The following is a 10,901-nucleotide window of genomic DNA, read 5'->3' as shown; positions in this document are numbered from 1 at the left end:
CCGCGGGGCTGGGCGCGCCCGGGTGGGGTGGGGTGCGGGCGAGGGGGCGCGGCGCTGCCCCGAGTCCGGTGGCACCCCGCACGCAATGTCGCGGGCAGCCGGAGGGTTAGGGGCGGCGGCAGCTGCGATCGGTCCGTCATTTATACCGTAGTTTGCCAGGTCGAGTCCAGCCTGAGCCCCCCAGCTCTCTACCTTGGAGGGGCCGGGGCTCCGGTTGCGGGGCTGAAGGCCGTGCACGTACTTGCTCTGGAAGTTTTCTTCCCAGCACGGCATGGTGGGGTCTGTGGGGGGGGGGGGTCCAGAGGACCCCTCGGAGCCTGGTGCCGAGTCACCGAAATTCCAGCGTTGAAACACCACGCTCAGGTTTCACTTGTCACCCGCCTTCCTCCAAATCTTTTCCTTCTCAGAAAGTGCATCCTGGGAGTCAGAGCCGCGGTGGACCCCCCAACGCTGCGGTGGACCCCCCAACACCGCAGCGAGTGTGGCCTGTCCTGGAGACAGGCTGCGCCCAGTGCGACCCTAGCCGGGGTTGCCCGATATAACTTGGGACGTGCTGTGTACAACGCGAACCTGAGAACTTCTGGGGGGAACCAGGCTGGATTTAAGGAGTATCTGGTTGGTGACGCGTGCCCAGGACACCCATCTGCAGTACGCCACCTACTCGCCGTCTACTCCGTAGAAAGCCTGGACTCTCAGACCCACCCTGTGTTTGCTTCTTCAGAGCACCGCGTAAGGGCTGCACGTGGTGACAGACCCACAGTTGTCTGTGAATGAGTGAATGAATGAATGAATGAACGAGAGAGAAAAGAGCAGCCTCACTGACTGTCCAGTGGAAGCCGCCAGCGCACACATGGGGCACCGAGTACCTTCCCGCCCATGTCCTGTGTCTGATAGTGCGGCCTAATGGGCCCAACAGAAAAAAATGTTCAGCACATGCTCTTCCCGGAGATGTTTTTGCATTTTCAAAGCTCGCAGGCACCCTGTATTTCTTCTGTGGTCACTGAACGTTTATTTGCTGGCGCCCAAGTGTGAAACACTGACTTAGAGGCCTCAGCAGGTTGTCTTTACCGAGAGCAGATGCGATGGGTAATTTAAAAATCCGTCGAGATCTAAAACCCCTCTTCATCCTTGCTTTAACTTGTCTGGCACCCGGATTCACTTTACGGTTAACAAAAGCAGTTTCTGCTCTTTGACATCACGCTTCTGTCCATCACTGGGTAGCTGGAGATCTTAATCACTGGTCCTTTCCTTTAGCCAACTCTCACTGACTGTCCAGTGGGAGCCGAGCACCGTGCCAAGTGCTAGGATGCAGAGATGACCCAGCGTCCCTGGGCCGCTGACGGCACACCTCTTAACAAGCTGGCACTGTGAGCCGGGACGCGCTTTAATAGCGGCGTGTGTCCAGCACTGCGGGAGCCCAGAGGGGAGACCCTCCGAGACGGCCACACGTGGCTCTCGCAGTCGTGACATTGCAGTGCATCCCAGAGATACTGCAGTATCATCAAGAGTGCAAGGACAGCGTAGGGCCAGAGCTGGGAAAGCCTACTCGTGTGGAAGCACACACGTGTTCAGGGAGACAGACGGCTCACGGTCGAGGTGTTCTGTGCAGACGGCGGGTGTCCGAATCCCCGGCCGGGAACCGGTCACTCCTGGGACCCTGTCTTGATCATCTGGGCAAGCCAATGAAACGAGCTTTGCGTTTCGAGAAAAATTACATCAACTCAGAAGATAGAGCGAGGACAGCGGAGGCGGGACGTCAGGGTGTCAGCATGACAGACGGTCTGGCCCTGAGTGAGGCCAGCGCCGTGGGGCCGGAGAGGCCTGGCTGCGTTTGAGTCACTTAAGAGGTAAAACGGATTTCGCTGATAACGGATTGGATGTTGGAGGAAGAGTCTGGCCAACTTTGAATTTTCTGGCTTCAGCAAATAAATATATGGGATCTTAATAGTCGAAACGAGGAGCCAGAAGTGAAAGCGATCGAGCCTGTGTGTTGTCATGTTAAGGTTGAGGGGCTTGGAAGGTATTTTTGGGGAAGGGGCTAGAGGTTGAGTTTGAGAGGTTATTACATTCCCGGAAACAGGCCAAGAGAAAAGCATTTAATTGGGGGAATTTAGTTATCTCTGCTGACTCAAGTTACTTGTCGGGCTGCAATTTTGTACATTAATGTCATTCCTTTTCTTCTGGAAGCACATGCTAAGCCTTCACAAACAGGGTCAAGCAATGATAGGCTTCCCCAAATTATAGGAAAGTCACATAAAAGAAAATAAATCTTTTTTTCAAACTGAAAATGAGACCGTGTTATACCCAGAGTGCCAATGTAACTCATTCATAGGCTTGAACCCTTGACATTCTCAGAGGCTTCACCCATGACCTTCACGAGTCTCCAAAATCATGTCACCATGACAAATACTTTCCACTGTGAAAAGCAGTGAAGTGTAACTGAAAAATGTAACGGATCCTTTTATGGTTCTATAAATATGGGGCCAAGGTAATTTCTAAACTACTTAAATAAATTTTGCCATTAAAATCAACTCCTTACTTTATTACATCTGTACCTCGGTAGCTCCATATTTCCCTGACTCTGCCCAGAAAAGAGAGTTGATGGCAGTTCGAGCACGAGTCCAGAGGCGGTGGGAGGGGCGGAGGGAGGGAGAGCGAGGCCGGGAACAGGTGCTGGGCGTGGCCCATTCCCCAGCTAAGAAGCTGGCAAAGGCACTCCGGCCTCCTCCAAGGACGTTCAGATTTGTGCCTCAGAAAATTACCACACTGACAGGGAACTTTGGGATCACACAATGGAGACTGTTTTTGGCCATGAATATTCAATCTGCAAACAGCAAGGGACCGCCACCTGCAGGTCAATGAAAGTTCTCGTCCCCTCCCTCTCTCCTCCCTCTCTCTGTCTCTGTCTCCCTCGCATGGTGCTTCCCTCTACTGCCGTGAGCATCCTCTACCTGCCCTGTTAGCACCTTTCATGCTGAGTCACAGTCGTGTGCTCACGGTCGTCCCCTTTGAGAGGCAGTTCACTCCTAATGGGACTGTGTCCTCAGGTCCTGTCGCCCAGCCTAGTGCCAGGCACCGAGGAGTGTCTCAATAAATGTCTGAATGACTCAAAAATTTTTCGATCTGATTAAATATTTTTTCCCGTAACTTAACATGAGCTCCGAGCCTTTACCTCCAGCCAGCCTGCGCTTTTACCCTGAGTCTTTCTGCACGGAACCTCCTTGTCCTCTCACTCTGTCCCCAAGATGCTTCCTTGAGGTCGAGTGATGCCCTCTGCCTTGGAGCACGACCCGGCGTCTCGGGGGTCGCTGGTTCTGGGCACTGAGACGTGGAGACGCTGCAGTGACGCGAGCTCGATGACAGTCACTCCTTGTGAATAACGTCATCAGGGTTCGTTGTGGGGCACAGCACAAACGCTCCTTTGTACTGCATGCTTTTGATGTACGTGCACATAACAGAGCCCCTCGGTCCCCGAGTCAGGGCCCGGGGCACACTCCCGGACGCTGGCCTCTCGCCTCCCGTACAAGCCACTCGCTTGGCCTCCCGTGACCCCACGCCCGGTCTTTCCAGAAGCAGGGCGATCTCCAACTTCATTTTTCCTGTCAATTGACTCATTACTCAGTTTGTCAAGTAAGCTTTTTGGAAACTCTGGGTCACAGGGCCTATTTTCTGGTTGACGTTGTCCAAGATTTTCAGAAACGGTAGGACAGACTTGCCCCTGAAGCCGCCAGAAACGCAGAGGGATTTCCATCCATCTCGCGTGGTCCGCAGACAGGCGAGAGGGCAAAGGGACCCTGAGGGCCAGGGGCCCAGGACTGAAGAAAGCACTCCTCTTCGGAGTCACAGCTTCCCCTCCAGGCCAGGCGGCTCCTAGTGACCTGGCCATGCCGCGTCTCCTCCCGGCACTGACCCTCCCGGCACGGGCCCCGCCCCGGCCAGGGGCACACCGGACCCCGGACTAGCTGCTGAGCTCATGCGTGCTCGGCCCAAGCTGCCTCTTTCGGCCTCGTCTCCAGGAGCAGGGCTTCCAGGTGACAGCTCGTCCTCACCGCCTTCCAGACCCGCACTCTTCCCCACAGCGGTGGCCTTGTCGGGAAGTGCTGACCCCCTCGGTGAGGGCCCCATCGCCATCGCCTCCCCTGCTGGGTGTAAGGGCGGAGAGGGGCGGGCTGGGCTCCCCCGGTGCCTTGTTTTTCCCCAGCCGTCCAAACGATGCCTGATTCACAGCGGTCGTTCACAGAACGCTCATTGAATGAGTCGGGGACCTCGTCCTGGGGACCCGCTGAGTGTCCTCGTCCTGCTGGAGCGGCTGTCCGATCTCGCCCCGGGGCGGGAGGGCAGTCCCCACCTGCACGGTGCTACTTGCTCGCAGACCCTCCGGTGCCCTCCATGCCCTCGCGGCTCCCGGCCCTGCCCCTCACCCCCGCCAGGACACGTCCGCGCCCCGCGGAGGCCAGGCCTTGATGCCGTGCGTCACCCATGGGACCAGCCACGTTCCTCGCAGCAGCCGCAGCAGCAGGTGTGGGGAGCGGCGGGGGCACCCCCAGGGATGCGGGGTGGGGAGCACCGAGGCGTGGTGCTCACTCACAAAGCTCCAGCGGCCTCAGTCCAGGTGGCGTAAACACTACGCGAGGGCAGAAATCCTGTTAGCACTGGCATCGAGTACTCGTTTCTATTACCGCTGGACATGCTGACTTATGATTTTATGATTTATGAGTAAAAAGCAAGTCCAAATCACACTATAGTAACGGGAATGAGCAGTGTAGGGAGAAAACCCCACAAAAGGGAAGGAGAAAACCTGAGACTCTCTCTGGATTGGGCATCGTGTTGGCCGGAGTAGGAACTGATTTTATCTGTGGGGCTCGGGAAGTCTCACGCAGTGGAAGCGAAACAACATTAGTGTTTACACTTCCCAGGCAACAGGAGGCAAAACCCACAGCCCCGCAGCAACGCGAGGCCAGGCCGCACACGCGCTCGGAGCTGGGCGGGGAGGCCGGGCTGTCGCTCCAAAGTGTTCGAAGCACAATTGATTGTGTCTTAAAATAGGCCCACAGCCTGGCGCTGGGAGCCTTACGGGAAAGTTATGACTCTGAAGCTTTGCGCCTTCTAGTTAACAGGAGGAAGGCAGTAGGACTCCCTAGCCTTGGGCGGGTCACGTGAAGCCTTGGAGCCTCGGTTTCCCCGTTCGTATTTGTAATTCGGAAAGATTATCTTCGGCCGATCTCCAGATGTCCTCCTGTTTTTGTTTTGGGGGACACTCTGGTAAACTGTTTGGGGCAGAAGGTAAGATGTGAAGGTTAAGCGAGTGACACCCTCCCCCCCAGGAGAGGGCCAGAGAGAACGTGGCCCCGGGGACGGCGTGAGCGCCTGCAGGCACCGCCTCTGTTTAGGGAACGGGGAGAAGGCCCGCGCTGAGGGCGGAGCCCAGGGCGACCCAGGGCAGAGGGGCCGGCTGGGGGAGCAGTGCGGGAGGACCCCGCGGGTCGCTCCGCTGGCCGAGGCCCCACTGTCACGATGCGGCATTTCCTTTGCATATTGTATGACCAGATTTGTGGAAATCTGGCCATGACATTCCGTGTTCATGTTCCGTGGTTTCTGCATTGTAATGCCAGGCTTCGACTTTGGTACCGAGACAAAGCAGGCTTCCGAGGACGAGTTGGACGCCTTCCCTCTTTGCATTAGTTTTCTACGGCTGCTGAAAAATTAACACAAATCCAGTGGCTTCAAAGAACACAAACTTATCATCTTAGGTAGTTCTGGAGGTTAAAAGTCCAAAATGAATCTCCTCGGGCTACCATCGAGGGGTCGGCAAGGCGGAATTCCTCCTGAAGCATCCGCCCCCGGCCTCTTCTGGCGGGCGCGGGCGCCCGCGCCTCTCGGCTCACGGGCCGGAGCGGCAGCATCTGCCTGTCCACGCTCGTCCTCGCCCGCCTGCCTCCCTCTCTCACTTCCGGGGACTCCGATTACACTGGGCCTCCCGGGATCATGCAGGACAATCTCTCCACCTCGACACCCTCGGTTTAATCACCTCTACGAAGCCCCTTCGCCACGTGAGGTGATGGCGCGTGAGGTTTGTTTCTTCTCTCTCGGGGAGCCCTGTCTGCACCGCCTGTTGTCCAGGGTCTGAAACGTGCCGCTCCATTCGCCTGGTTCAGGTTATAGCTGTTTAGAGAGAGACGGTTACTCCGGCCATCCATACCCCGTGCCGGCTGGAAGTTGAAATAGCAGCTTAAGACGAGATTGCTTGAAGACGTGGCTTTTTAAGAAGTCTCAGATCCCAAAGCCATGGTCGTGTGACCCCGAGGTGGGGGGCTCATCTCAGCGGCCCAAATCTCTGACCGCTTCCACGCCGCCTCGGACCGATGTCTGGACTAGACCCTCCCAAAACTTGACTAGGACGAGACACAGGAGCCCCCGCCGGCCCCCGGGGGCCGGGGCAGCGGTCTCGCCCTGAGTTCCAGGGAAGCCACTGCCCCAAGAGGCTGGCAGGTGCTGCGGTCAGCAGGCAGGGTTGGGCCCAGGCTCCTGGCCACAGGGGACTCACCTGCCTGGCCTCCTTGAAGACTGTTTCTGCCTGTGTTTCCAGGGAAACAGGCCTGAGCCCCATGGGGCCGCCTAACCTGTCAATGCTGAAACTCCAGCCTTCCACCCAGGGCCCACTTTGGTCCCGAGGGAACAAGGTGGACTCTGGCAGGGGCGTGATAAACAGCCGTCATTCTGTACAGCAAAGCAGATGCGGCGGAGCACACAGTGGGGGGAGAGCCTCCCAGATGGTCGCCCTCTGGGGAAGACAGGCCACGCAGACTCGCCTGGAGCTCACGCCTCTCCCCAGGCCCGGAAGCCTCCCTTCAGAGTCCGGCCCAGAAGCCCCTTCCCTGGTATCTGCTTGGAGCTCAGCCGTTTCCTTCTGGCTTCTCGTCGCTGAGGGTGGCCTTGCCACAGGCAGCTCTCACCTCCCTGGGCAGACTGGTCGCTCCTGCGAGGACAGGAGACCGTCACCACGATCACGGACGCCAGGCCTGTCCACTGCGGGGGTCGGCACGCGTGCCCAGCCCCTCTCCTGAATCCGCCGCCGTGCCCCCCACAGGTCGGGGCGCCCAGTCGGTGCCCAGCAAACGCTCGCTGGTTGGCACAGCGGAGAGGGCTCTGTGGCCGTCACGGGCTCGGAGACGACCCAGTGTTCGTGCTGTCGCCGGGAGCGCGGCCCCAACCGCGGGGCACGTGACCCTGAAGGCGACGTCGCACCTGCCACAGGGCGTTTCCCGTCCGGGGACAAGCGCTGGTGCGGTAATGTCCGCAGAAGCAGTGGCTCGCCGACGCCCGGAGGACGAGGCCGCTGACGTGCGGCTTCGTCCTTAAACAGAAGCCCTCGGAAGCTGACACCTGCTTTCTGATCGCGTGTCCTAAAACCCGTCCACATCTGGGGCTTTTCTTCATCACGAGCCTCCCGTCCCCCAGGGGAAAGCCGCACGCGTTCCCAGCATCCCTTGCAGCCGGGCGCGTCCAAGACCCACGTTCTCATGACCAGGCATGCTGCTGGCAGCCTTCCATCAGGAAACGGCAGAGGGAGGAAGCGGGGCCGTACCCCACTGTCTGATGCGGGAGACGCGGGGGCGCCGGCCATCGGGGGCAGCAAAGGCAGAGTTCCGGGCCTCCGGGGCTGTGAACTGTGCCGTCGCCCCCGCGGTGGGGTCTCCGCAGGAGCCAGGCATGGCGTGGTCCGAGCACTGCTCCCGACGTTGCCCCTGAGCCCGGTCTCTGGCCCTGCCGGGGACGGTCGGCGCCGTCCGGTGCCTTTAACACGTTCCTCTTCGAAGGCCGCGCGTTCCGTTACGCTGACGGGGCCCGAGCGAAACCCTCACCGCCGTGGTCGACAAGGGCCTACGCTTCCTGCTGGCGCGGCTGCTGGTCCCAAACCTCCCCCGCAGGCGCGAGCACGCGACTGACTTCCGGAAGCTTCCTTGCAGTGTCTCTGCTCCCCATGACGTACAGACCGAGGCCCGCGCTGCCTTCGCTCTTGCCCCGGAAACCCATTTCGCACTCGCTTCCTGCGGCTCCTCGTCCCCGGCGTCTCGCCACCCCCCGCCCCTCCCCGTCTCCCAGCAGCGGGTTCTCAGCGCTGCGTCTGACCCGTGCGCTGCTCCCGCTTCTCCGAACGTCCTTTGTCACAGTGTGCGCCTGGCACACGCCTCCTCATCCTTCGCGGCTGCGTGAGAAAGCCCCGGGCTCCAGGGAGAGCTTGCTGCCGTTTCTGACGAGGCGTGCTGGCTTCGTCCGCGCTGCCGCGGGGCCTGCCCCCTGTCGCGAGGCCCCACTCGCACGTGCGTCTTCCCACTGGCCGCGAGGCACGAGGGGTGGGGCCGGAGCCCTCGTCTCTGCATCCTCAGGGACAAGGGCAGTGCCTGCCACTAACCGGATGCTCCTGATGCTTGCGAATTTAACCAACTAATTAACTAATAATAGAAGCAATTGCAGGAAAGAACCTTGAAATAAACCTCAAACATTGGCAACCTGCATTCCCAAATGAAGGCTGTTATTAAAAGACTGAGATTCTCATCACTCCGGCCACGCCCAGCGCCCCTGCGGTGGCCCACAGGCAGCCCCCAGAGGAACCTGTGCCCAGGCCGCCTACGGGCAGGTGCAGAGAGGAGAAGAAGCACCTGCTAATTTACAAACAACTAGGCGTTTGGAATTGTAACTCACTGATAGTTAAATGTTAGCATTTAAGAAAATGAAGTTTTTCCTTTTTTTCTATCAGAGCAAGGACTTTAAGTTAGGATGCTCCACACGGCTTGAAACGGGAGGAAATCATCCCCGATGCCCGGTGTATTTAAAAGGCAGGGCTGTCTGTGGGTGTCCCCCACCGCCATTGTCAACCGTGGTGGGGACCGCCAGCCAGGGCAGAGGCCGGGACGGAAGGCGGCCAGCGATCACAGGACTCTCTCATATGAAAACCAACCACGCTCGCAGAGCACATGAACTTGGAGGGAGGCAGGTGATCACTCGCGATCCAAAAAGCCCCTTCGCCGCATACGAAAGCTTCTCCCACGGGCCTCCTTTAGATAGGAGACTCATGGGAAGTGCTTAGAGTATCGCCCAGCCCAGAAGGAATCAACGGGGGCTAATTCCTTCCGAAACCGGCCTGCCGCACAAGGGCCGGGCACACCTGCGGGCAGGACCACTGCTCCGACCTCTGCCGCGTGGCGTCTCGAACCCCCTGTGCCCAAACCCACCGCACGAGTCTCACCCCGTTCCAGCGGGTTCTCCATAGTCAACTAAACTATCTCGCTTCCTGTCTTATTTAGTCTGCGCTCTTGTCAAACATGTGTAGAGTGCCTTCTAGGTGTCAGACGTGTTGCAAACGCTGAAGAGATGACGGCGAGCCACACGGTCACGGTGCATTCTCTCACGGGGCTCACCTTCCGTGGAGGCTAGGGGGAGGACAGTCACGTGAACAGAGGAAGGAACGACAGTTTCCAACGGACGCCTGCTGTGGAGACGGTCAGGCGGGGAAGTGGCATCAGAGAGTGAGCAAAGGCTGAGCTGCAGGGACCCAGGAGGACGGGAGCGCCAGGACGCGGGGCAGAAGGGCCCAGTCAGGGCGGAAGCGTCTGCAGCAAAAGCCTGGAGAGGGAGTGGACGAGCAGCGCTCAACGGGGACGGGCGCCCCGCCCCGGCTCCTCCACCTGCACCTGCCGGCTTTCCTGGCTCTCTCCAAGGTCCTGAAGGAGTGAGTGGGGGTTTTTGGAGCGTTTACCCACTTCTGCAGCCACATCCACCACCTCAACGTTGCGCTCGCCTGAGTGCACTTCCTAAGCTGTGAATTCAGATAAGTTTTATATTCAAGGAAATAGCAAGACAACTTTCTGCATTTATAGCTTCCTCCACTCTGGACCCAGAAACAGTTTGCAGAAGTCCCGAACTAAGGTAGCGACTGCGGTAGAAGCGCTGGCACCTGATGGCCGGTTAGACTCGTGTGTGGGTGCAGCTGTATGTCATGGGAGCGAGGGACATGTCACAGGAGGCCGGTTCCATGATGACAGACTGAAGTCAGTGGGTAGACGGTGGTGCCACTGGGGTTCAGGAGACGGGAGACGTGTTCCACTTGGGTGCAGAGCAGGTGGGTAGGCAGGTGAGCCGGGACTGCCGCGAGAGAAGGCCCCCTCTGCCACCTCCGACTGGAGCTCCAAGTAAATGTCACCGCGTAAACACAATTACAGGGGGAGCATGGCTCTATAATGCTGCTGAGCTCTATGATTCTTCCACATTTGGACGAAAGAATTTTGTGGGTTTGTCTGGAAAGTTACCCACCAGTGACAGAACTGCTCCCACCAGCCGGAAGGCTGCGAGGCGCGCATGCCAGAAGTCGGGGCGAGTCCCTGGGAAATTCAGGCCAGAGTCATCTGGTGCCATTGTAGTCCCCCTTCTGCCCAGCTGAGCAGACTTGTAAGCATGGCCACCGGCTTTGAGAAATGGAGCACGGTGACAGACTGTAATGGCTGTCATTACCTCCTGGCTGAAGTTTATCAATCATTAAACAAAATTTATTGGGCACCGACTACGTGTCAAACACCGCGCCAGGTGCCGGGGACGCAAACATAAAGGAGATGTAGACTTAGCTCCCAATCATCAGCACACGCCTGGGCTGGCCTTTCTTCTTCAGGCAGCGATGCCTTCTCACGACCGATGGGTAACGTCTTTTACAACGGTCTGCTGTACATCAAGAGCGTGTGGGGCCAACTTGTGTTTACTCTTTTATTCCTAAAGCTACTCGCCGACCACGCGCTCCCAGGTACCCTGTGAAGCCGGGGGACTCGCCGTAGGCTGCTCGGAAGAGGAGAGGAGTCTAGCAGTGGCCACGGCCAGTCATGTCCATTTTTTGAAGAGCTTGTTGCACTTGG

Source organism: Rousettus aegyptiacus, unplaced genomic scaffold, assembly GCF_014176215.1.
Source record: "Rousettus aegyptiacus isolate mRouAeg1 unplaced genomic scaffold, mRouAeg1.p scaffold_m13_p_17, whole genome shotgun sequence".
Taxonomy (NCBI): domain Eukaryota; kingdom Metazoa; phylum Chordata; class Mammalia; order Chiroptera; family Pteropodidae; genus Rousettus; species Rousettus aegyptiacus.
Note: the sequence above shows the minus strand (reverse complement) of the source record.